Here is a 9,133-nt window from a genome sequence, read left to right as displayed (position 1 = left end):
CTTCCTTACCACTATGGAGGGTTATGGCCTTCACATGCTCCCTTGAGTTTACCTCAGTTTTGTTAGATAAATCCCCTTGGTTCCAATTGTTGACCGCATTAGCTATTTGGCCTAATTGGTCTCGACATTCCTATACATATTAGTGAGTTGGTCCATCCTTCCATCAATTCTTTCAAACCTTTGAGTAGTGGCGCTAGCTAACTTTTCAATTCTATCATTTGATACATTTGCTAGCTTCTTAATTGCCAATTCCCAAATTGGTTTAGACTCCGGAAGTGGTTGTTTTGGTTGAAAATTCGGTGGATTCATTGGTTTTTGTTGATTTCCTTGATCGTTCCATCCAAAGTTTGGATGATTACGCCACCCTGGATTATAAGTATTGGAGTATGGATTGTTTTGGAGTGGACGGTTGTAATTATTGAGATATTGAACCTGCTTGCTGCTAGAACATATAGAATCATCATGATCTCTTCCACAGTTAGTACAACACGCAACAACTACTCCTTGATTAGAATTAGAACCTACTTGCTTGTTAAGCATCTTAACCACATTATCCATCTTTGCACTTAATATATTCAAAATATCTACTTCAAGCATACCTATCGTTCTCCTTGTATTATCTCGTTCGTTGGCCCATTGATAATTATTAGCAACCATTTTTTCAATCAATTGTTGAGCTTTCTTGGCCGACTTTCCCATCAACGCTCCTCCTGCTACCACATCTACATGCATCTTTGTTAGATAGGTGAGACCATTGTAAAATATTTAGACTATTAGCCAATCTGGGAGACCATGATGAGGACATCTTCGTTGTAATTCCCCATAGCGCTCCCAAGTTTCATACAATGTCTCTCCTTCTTGTTGAGAGAAACTAGTTATATCCATTCTAAATTTAGCAGTTTTTCAAGGTGAAAAGAATTTGTTAAGAAAAACCTTAGCTAATTCAACCCAAGTAGTAAAAATGTTTGGAGGATGAGATTGTAACCAAATTTTGGCCTTGTCCTTTAGTGAAAATGGAAACAGTCGACACTGAATGCCATTATCACTAACACCATTAAGTTTTATAGTGTCACAAATTTCAAGAAATATTGACAAATGAGAATTTGGATCTTCAGTAGCATTACCTCCATATTAAGATTGTTGAACCATTTGAATAAGTGATGGTTTAATCTCAAAATTGTTAGCATTTACCGTTGATCTTGCTATGCTTGTTTGAGATCCTTCTGTCTCCGACAGAGCAAAATCTCGTAGAGCTCGTCTATTTGCTTCGTTTTCGGCCATCTCTTCTTCAAATGGTAGCTCTATTAAGATTTCCTCTATCGGTTGCCAAATCTCTTGTTCCTCTTGCTGTGGTGTATGCCTTCTTTGTCTACGAATTGTCCTTTCTATTTCTGGATTAAAAAGTGCAACTTCCCGAAAAACCTGGTGCATACACTAAAAAGAAATAAGAAAATTATGCAGCTTCAATTGTCAAAAATTGATAAAAATGCAAAATTAACTATAAACAACTCAACTAATAAAAATAAGGTTGTCTAAATTAATAGAGATGATTAGATCCTAATATTGCTGCTCCCCGGCAACGGCGCCAAAAACTTGATGGGTCTTTTATATACGTACAATTAAATTCTAATTTATACATGTTGACTGCAAGTATACATACCAAATTAGTAGTTTAGGACATTTAATTGGGTCAATCCCACGAGGAGCATTGTCTACAAGTATTAGGTCCAAATTTCCTCTATGATTTAGACTTAAAATGAATTTGAGCAGAGAATCTACATTAACTACTACCTACAATCTGATTTAACAATTGCAAGATACAAATGGAGAAAATTTCACTAAAGACTTGAATCTAGGGATGTAGATTCCATTTATGGCAAAAAGATCCAAATGAATGAATTTAACACTTGTTACTACTCTTGTTTAACCAGAAATTCATTTCCAAAAATGCAAAATCTCATTCACATGATAATAATGATTTAAAATAGCTTAGTTCTCCTAATCTCTTGGTGAATAACTAATTCTGCTCTTGCTTAATTCATGAAGTGTACATTAATCCATTTGAATGTATTTCTATTCTCGTGAACATACAACTCAAGTTCTACTCATGTTTTTTCATTGCTACCATCAACTCTCATTGAATAATAACAACTATAAACTTGTTATTGGTGATCAAATAACAAGAAGTAATCAATCATGCACAAGTAAACAAGTTAATACAAGATATAACAAGTATAAATCACATTCAATTCATATCACTTGGCCATAAGTTTCATCTACTCCCTAGATATAGAAAATTAGCCACTCATGAATGATGTAATAAACAAATTCATAACTTCATTAATGGAAACCATCTCAAGTTACAAGTACAAGAAGTATAAAGAAAAGCTTAACCAAGTTGTTGGTGAAGCTCTCAAAATTCTGCTATGTCTTGCACTAGATGATTCTAAGATGAAGTCTCCAAGTGCTTCTTCAAGAACTTCTTAGTCAGAGAGAAAATGTTACAAGAAGAAAAACTAGCTACGTATGGTCCCCCTGACTTCCCCTTCATTTTCTGCATAAAAAGATGGTAGAAAGTGCCTTTTTTCTCTCCTCATATTCCAACATCTCAGATTTGTTAAGAAAGTCAAAAGAAATGTTGTTTTGACTTGACAATAAATCATATTGTCTTTCTTTTTACTTCAGAAGCATGTGCCACCGAATTCTCTCACCAAAGATAGCTGGAAAATTGTGTGAAAAGAAAGAAAAATGGCTGAGCCACTTGCAGAGGAGAGATGCAGATCCGAGGCCTTGGATCCAAGCTCAGTTCCTAGCTGATTCAAGGTCTTTTTCACATGGATCCGAGCTCGGATCAACTGACCTCGGATCCACTGTTTCAAAAGTACAGATGAGGGCTGGGACCTCCCTTGGTCCATACGGATCCGAGCTCGGATCCCTGCTCTTCAATTTCCAAAATTTTCAATTCCTTCATTTTTTTCTTCATTTTTGCTCCTAGTTTCTTTTGCACTTTATCTTCCAGATGATCCTTACTTTTTCCTTTATCTCGTACATGAATTTCATATATCAATATCCTTCAAAATATCACTAATTAAAGCATTAATCCACTCATTTATCAAGTTTTGAATACTTAAATAACATTTAAGCAATTAGCACCAAAAGAGTTCAAATATGGCTTCAATCTTCTCAAAACATACCAAAAGTTCATGCCAAACTTATACAAAATGTATGTTAAATATTCACTTATCAAGGAACTTGTGAAAATTGGAACTATGAGCATGAAAAAAGCTGATGCAGGCTGCTATGCATCAGTTTTGTAGCCTTGCGTAGACCTGAGATTTAATCTAGTTTTTCTTTTGAATTCTGGTCATAAACTGCCATGTTTTGCTTAGGATAATTTGTGATGGAATCAATATACTTTGTATGTTTGATTAGAATATGAAATTGAGGAGGAACTAAGAGGAAATATTAGCTGCTAAGTTACTTCCTGCTGGAACCTGTTAACTTCAACCGAGATGAAAAGCTAGGAAACTCTAGATGTCCCTTGCAAATTCTAGCCTCTAAGCTAACGTATTAAGCTGTACTATGTTGAAAGGTCTCTTAATTGCAACATGCAAGATAGAAATAGGTGGAAACTAAAGTGAACATTGAAGGGAAGAATGAATTTAATTGACTGCAGGTAGGTTGGCCGAGGGAATGAAGTAGGCTATGCAACTCCTTGTTGCTGATTCTGGAACTTTTACTAATGAACACATGGAAAATATGTTAATCCCTTGATTTAACAGATAGGTGCCTTTGAAATTAGCAGAAAAGTCTAGCTAAATTTGGTAAAAGAAAGCTGATGCAATCTGCTATGATACTGAGAGGGAGGAAATCAACTTTGAACAGCTTTCCTTCCAATTTCCAACACTATAAATTTTCATAGATGATAGCCAAGGCTGCTCTGTGGTTTAGTAACTATGTTTAGCACTATGAGTAGAGTTAAACTAAGGCAAATAAGGAGGAAAGCTGTGAATCAAGCTGTTGAATTACATCATGGCTAAGAGAGAGGGAAGAGTTTGATCAGTCTTTCCTTTGAGTTTAGCTACCAATTTTCTACGTTCTGTTTAAGGCTACTTTGTAGCTTAATAAATATGATTTGCCTGTTTAGTTGGAACATGAAATTGAAAGGAAGGATTTGAGAAAAACAACAAATGTTGGACTGTTACACTGCTAGAAAATTTAGTTGGGGAATGCTATCGCTGATGACAGCTTTTGTATGTGATTTTGGCTAAATAACATGCTGAAATTATGAGTTACTCACCTTAGTTTATGTTGAACAGAATGAATACTAAGTGACTAATATTTGAACAAATGAAAGATGGAATTTGTTGAAGATTTAGAAACATTAAACTCTCATGAAATTTTTGAACATTTAGGTTAAATAGTTGTGAATTTATACGGAGCATCTTATAACATCTTGAAACTATTTTATGAGTATTTTAAAGAACTTAAAACTGGAAAATTAGTAAAATTTAAACGAGATTTAAACTATAGGCAACTTAGAATCTAATTTAATCTAAAAAGGAAAGAATGAAAAGTCTATTTGCCTTAATCTTAGAATATTGGATAGAAAATGGTTTAATCTTAGGCTAAACGTCTTATAAGACTATAAACTTGGAATATGTATATTTCTTTGTTTAAAATGATAAAGTTGATAAGTTTCGAGATAAAATTTAAGAAAAGGTTGGATATATTATATCTTGTATTTTAAAGCCAAACTTGATTAATTGTATCTTCATTTTAGAGTTATAAATTTATCTCAGGGGGTAGCTGTGAGCCAGAAAGCGAACCAGAGACTCGAGAGTAATTTATTTGGAATTTGGTAAGTGTTTCCACATTTGTGTGTTTAAATTGCCTATGTATTACTTAAATGATGTTTATATAATTATGCCAGTGCTTTATTATGAAGTGTTTTCAATTGTCCCTTGCCTTCTAAGTCGAGAGTGTACTTCATCGCACTCAACTTAGTTTGAGGTTGAAGGTTGATAATTGACCCAGTGTTACTGTAAGTGTGCATGACTGTAAGCCGTATGTGTACTTTACTACACCAGCTGAACTGGGCCCCAAAACCCTTTGTTCAACGGACTATTCGAGTCAGCAAAAGGGCTTGGTCCGATAGGATGGTAGCTTTGGGTAAGTGTATAGGTACGTTCGAGTATTACCACAAATAACATATTACTGATATGGCCATCTAAGTGAGGGAAGTGTTTATTGTTTTGGAGGTTATAAGGAGGAATTCAACGAAGTGTGTAGTGCATTGAAGTGGCTCTAATATGAGTATTGTACCCTTTTAACAGTGATTGTTCAGTGAAGTGTTTCCTTATTTGTTTAATTTTGCTACTTGTTTAAATGTTTAATTGATTGTTGCTTGTGTGGAACCTCACTAGGCTTCATTCAACCTTTTAGTTTGTTTTCCTTATAGGAATGGAAGTTTGAAGAATGATCGAGTTGAATTAGAAAGTTTATTTTGGAAGATCCATTAATGTGTATATATTGTAGTGATGGTTTCTTTTGTACCTTGAAATGGTCGAATCTTTTGTTTCGTGTAACAGCCCCACTTTCCCCAAAGGCGAACCAAAGGGGTTAGCGGACTGCCTGCCCAGCTCTCGCCAGGACTACGGATCAGATTAGAGCTATCTGCTTCACTCCGGAACTTACAAACGCACGTAAACATGTCAAAATGGTAAAATAACCCAAAATAAAAAAATGAAATCCGGAGCCGGCCATGAATAGTAACCGACCCGTCAGAACCCAACCGAAATAGCTAACAACATTCACATCTGAACTTTAGCGTTTACAAATCAAAATGATATACAAAAGCTTTCAAAAGTTAATACATATACATGGTTTGCCAAATCAAAAGAGAAAACGCCCCAAAAGTACACTTAGGGTTTTAATACATGAGCTATACAAAAGATATGTTCATCTAGCTCAATTTGGCAGTCATTTGTCAAATCCAGACCAAAAGGGTTTATTTTCCTGTAAGGAAAACAAAATGAACGGAAAGGGGTGAGCTTGCGCTCAATGAGGTACCAAACAAATAGCATTAAAATCATGGCATTTCACATTTAACAAATCAGATACACATGTCAGATGTAAAGCACAGAAACCAATGATTCAAATCAGAAGGATACGAGTGGCTCTCAGGAGCCAAATTTCCAGCGCAGTACTTGATCCAAACCGGTTGACTCTCCGTCAACGTATATAGAACCAATGCGTCCGTAGACCCCTCTTTACTCCGAATTCCGTCCACCAAACACCCCTTTATCGGGCCCGCTCACCGTAACCGAACAGAAATGGTAATACTCGAGTATACCGGAATCAAGGGTCTCAATACCCAAAATCCCCGAACAGACTACCGTGGTTCGTTATCTAATCGTCCAGGCCCTTGCCGGCCCGACTCGAATAACTTAGCCACAGGATTGAGCTCATAGGTCATAGAAATCCGAACAGATGCAGACACAGATAACAGATTCAAATTTTGCATAGTAAATTGGCATATGAACAGACTAGAGAACGAGTGTGATAAAGTACACCCCCGTCTCGAACAAATAAACAGATTGCAGAGCAGAAATCAAGTTAAACAGCAATGGAGGGGAGTGGTACACTCACCGGCTCAACTTCAAAAGTTTTCACTTCAGATTGGCCTTAATCGCCAAGAAACCCTAAAATAATCAAAGTAAACCAATTGAAGGTTTCACATCCATAATCAAGTAAACACAATGCACATGAGGCTCGACTACCAGTCGTATGCCTCGCCAAATAATTACTAATGCCAGGGTGGAAAACATGATTTTCTTGGAAACAAAAAGGTAACATGAAGACTTAGGCGCAAACAACCCAAAAGCCTTTCATTTCCACCAAAAGGCAAATCCCACTTAAAGGAACCAAACGGCCTAGAAAAATCGGGCAGCACCTCCCCTAAAATTCTTACTTTTCCAGCCATTAAGGCTTCATTATTTCCTCAAATCAGTCCCAACATTTCACAAAAGAGTCATCTCAATTCCCAAAAGCCGCTCACTAGGCTCAAAGTAGTACAAGTACAAAAGTTAACTAGGAAATGACCGGAATGAGAGCGAGACCTAAACATGCAAACAAGTACATGGAGACTCGATAATGAGTCATAAAGCCATACCAATTTTAACCCTAATAGGGTTTCATATGCATAAATAAGCATCATAGCAAACCAAAAATTAAGAAATGGCATTAGCTTAGGCCTTAACAAAAAAAACAGTTTTCGTCATACTTTTGCGGTAATGACACAACATGCACTACACTTATCGGATGAGGGTGTAAGACCCACCTTTTCGAAGCTAAGAACCAGGGCTACAAAAATGTAGAAGGCCACTCAGTCCAAATCCTAGCACAACTAGGTCAAAAATGCAGAATACCACAACCTGAACCGTAATTGCAGGTTTACAAATCACACAATGCTTTAATGAACACAACTCAGTCTATACAAGTCCAAATGCCGAAATTCCAAAGGCATATGTTAGCTAAGACATCCAGCTACATTTCATCAGAAGACACCAACAACAAAATCCAAACCAATTCCAGTCAAAATGGCCGATTACAAGTGCAGTTTTCGCATTCTGATCAACCCAGATCAGCAATAGTAAAAATGACATATCTCACTCTACACTACTCCAAATGACCTGAAATTTTGCAGGCACTTCAAACTCATCAATACCTACAACTTTCATGTTTTGAGCAAAGTCCAATTCGGCCTCTAATCCTATGATCCAAAACTGGACAGAATTAGGGGTTTTGAAACCCTATATTTTCACAATTCATTCCAAACCCAAAATTGGTTGTAATTATCACTAATTCACATCTACTAGAGTCATTCCCCCTCATCATCAACCATCATAGATGACCACAACATCACATTCATATTAAACCAGAAAATTCCTCAAAAATAGAAAAACTTCACCAAATCACTTCAAACCAAGATAAAAACCAGAAATTTCAGCACTTTAATCACTACTAAGCATAACTTAAGCATCATTAGGTGTAGGAGGAAGTTTGAGCATCACTTACCAAGAAAACAAGAGAGAGGAAGTAGTAGGACACCTTAGCTCTCCAAGAAAGCTTCACCAAATCACTCACTAACACCAAGTGGAAGGATTTTATGGAGTAAAAACTAGTTTAAGTAATTTTCTTGGAAGATTTGAGCTATATGGAGGCTAGAATTTGGAAGAGTTTTCCTTCTTTTGAGCTTCAAGGTGGCCGGCCAAGAGGGAAGGGAGAAGAGTGAATTTTTTTGTAATTTTTGAGATATTTAACTCAAGTGGTAAAAGTCAAAAAAATGAATAGTGTCTCAACAAAGTCCACCAAGCATCTTGTGACACTTGTCACTTCCATAAATGCATTTCTATCCTTTAGTTTCCTTTCAAATCAATCACATCCCTTCCTCCACTTATCTCTTAACACCCGATAAATTTTACACAGTATCCGGAACGTAACCTTATTGGCCGAATTTTTTCGAACTTTTCGCACTAGTGGGTCCCACGTCCGATATACGTTCTTAATTTCTCAAAATCTATTCGATACTAGAAAAATCATCTAAAAACTATATTTACTCGTAAAAATAATCTGGAAAATTTTTCGGATACAGAAAGTGTAGAAAACAAGCCATTGAAAATAAGAAAACCTAGAAAGATTATAAAACTTAACAAATAGAAAAGTTACGGGTTCTCACATTTCGAGTTAGTATAGTATAAAGAATGGATGTTTAGATGTTTAGTGTAAAATGTTATCTCTGAAGTTAATTTAAGTGAGTGAACCTCGGCGAGAGCCAGTGTGAGGACTCGCAAATTTACTTATTTTAAATTCCTATTTCTAGCTCATTTAATTATTTATATGGCCAATTGCTCCGATTATTATTTTCTAACCTTTTTAGACCTAATTACATTGATCGATGACTTACTTATATTTTTATAGTGGCTCGTTTCAAAATTTAATTTCCGAAGGCTCGTTAAGTGAAAATAGTGAATACGCGATTGGAGTAAATAATGGAATCGAGGATACAATAAGCTTGGAAAATTGGAGACTTGTACATTAGTCTCAAAATAGATATTTTTATGTTTATGTG

General features: G+C 35.9%; 1 non-coding gene across 1 annotated transcript; it reads left to right on the top strand.

Annotated features, from left to right (window-relative positions):
* Positions 1–787: 787 nt before the first annotated feature.
* LOC113728352 (small nucleolar RNA R71) lies at positions 788–894 on the top strand. The gene has a single exon (XR_003458075.1). It is a non-coding gene; the product is annotated as a small nucleolar RNA R71 (small nucleolar RNA).
* Positions 895–9,133: the final 8,239 nt, after the last annotated feature.

Source organism: Coffea arabica, chromosome 2c, assembly GCF_036785885.1.
Source record: "Coffea arabica cultivar ET-39 chromosome 2c, Coffea Arabica ET-39 HiFi, whole genome shotgun sequence".
Classification (NCBI taxonomy): Eukaryota; Viridiplantae; Streptophyta; class Magnoliopsida; order Gentianales; family Rubiaceae; genus Coffea; species Coffea arabica.
Note: the sequence above shows the minus strand (reverse complement) of the source record. Positions and strands in the feature narration are given on the sequence as shown.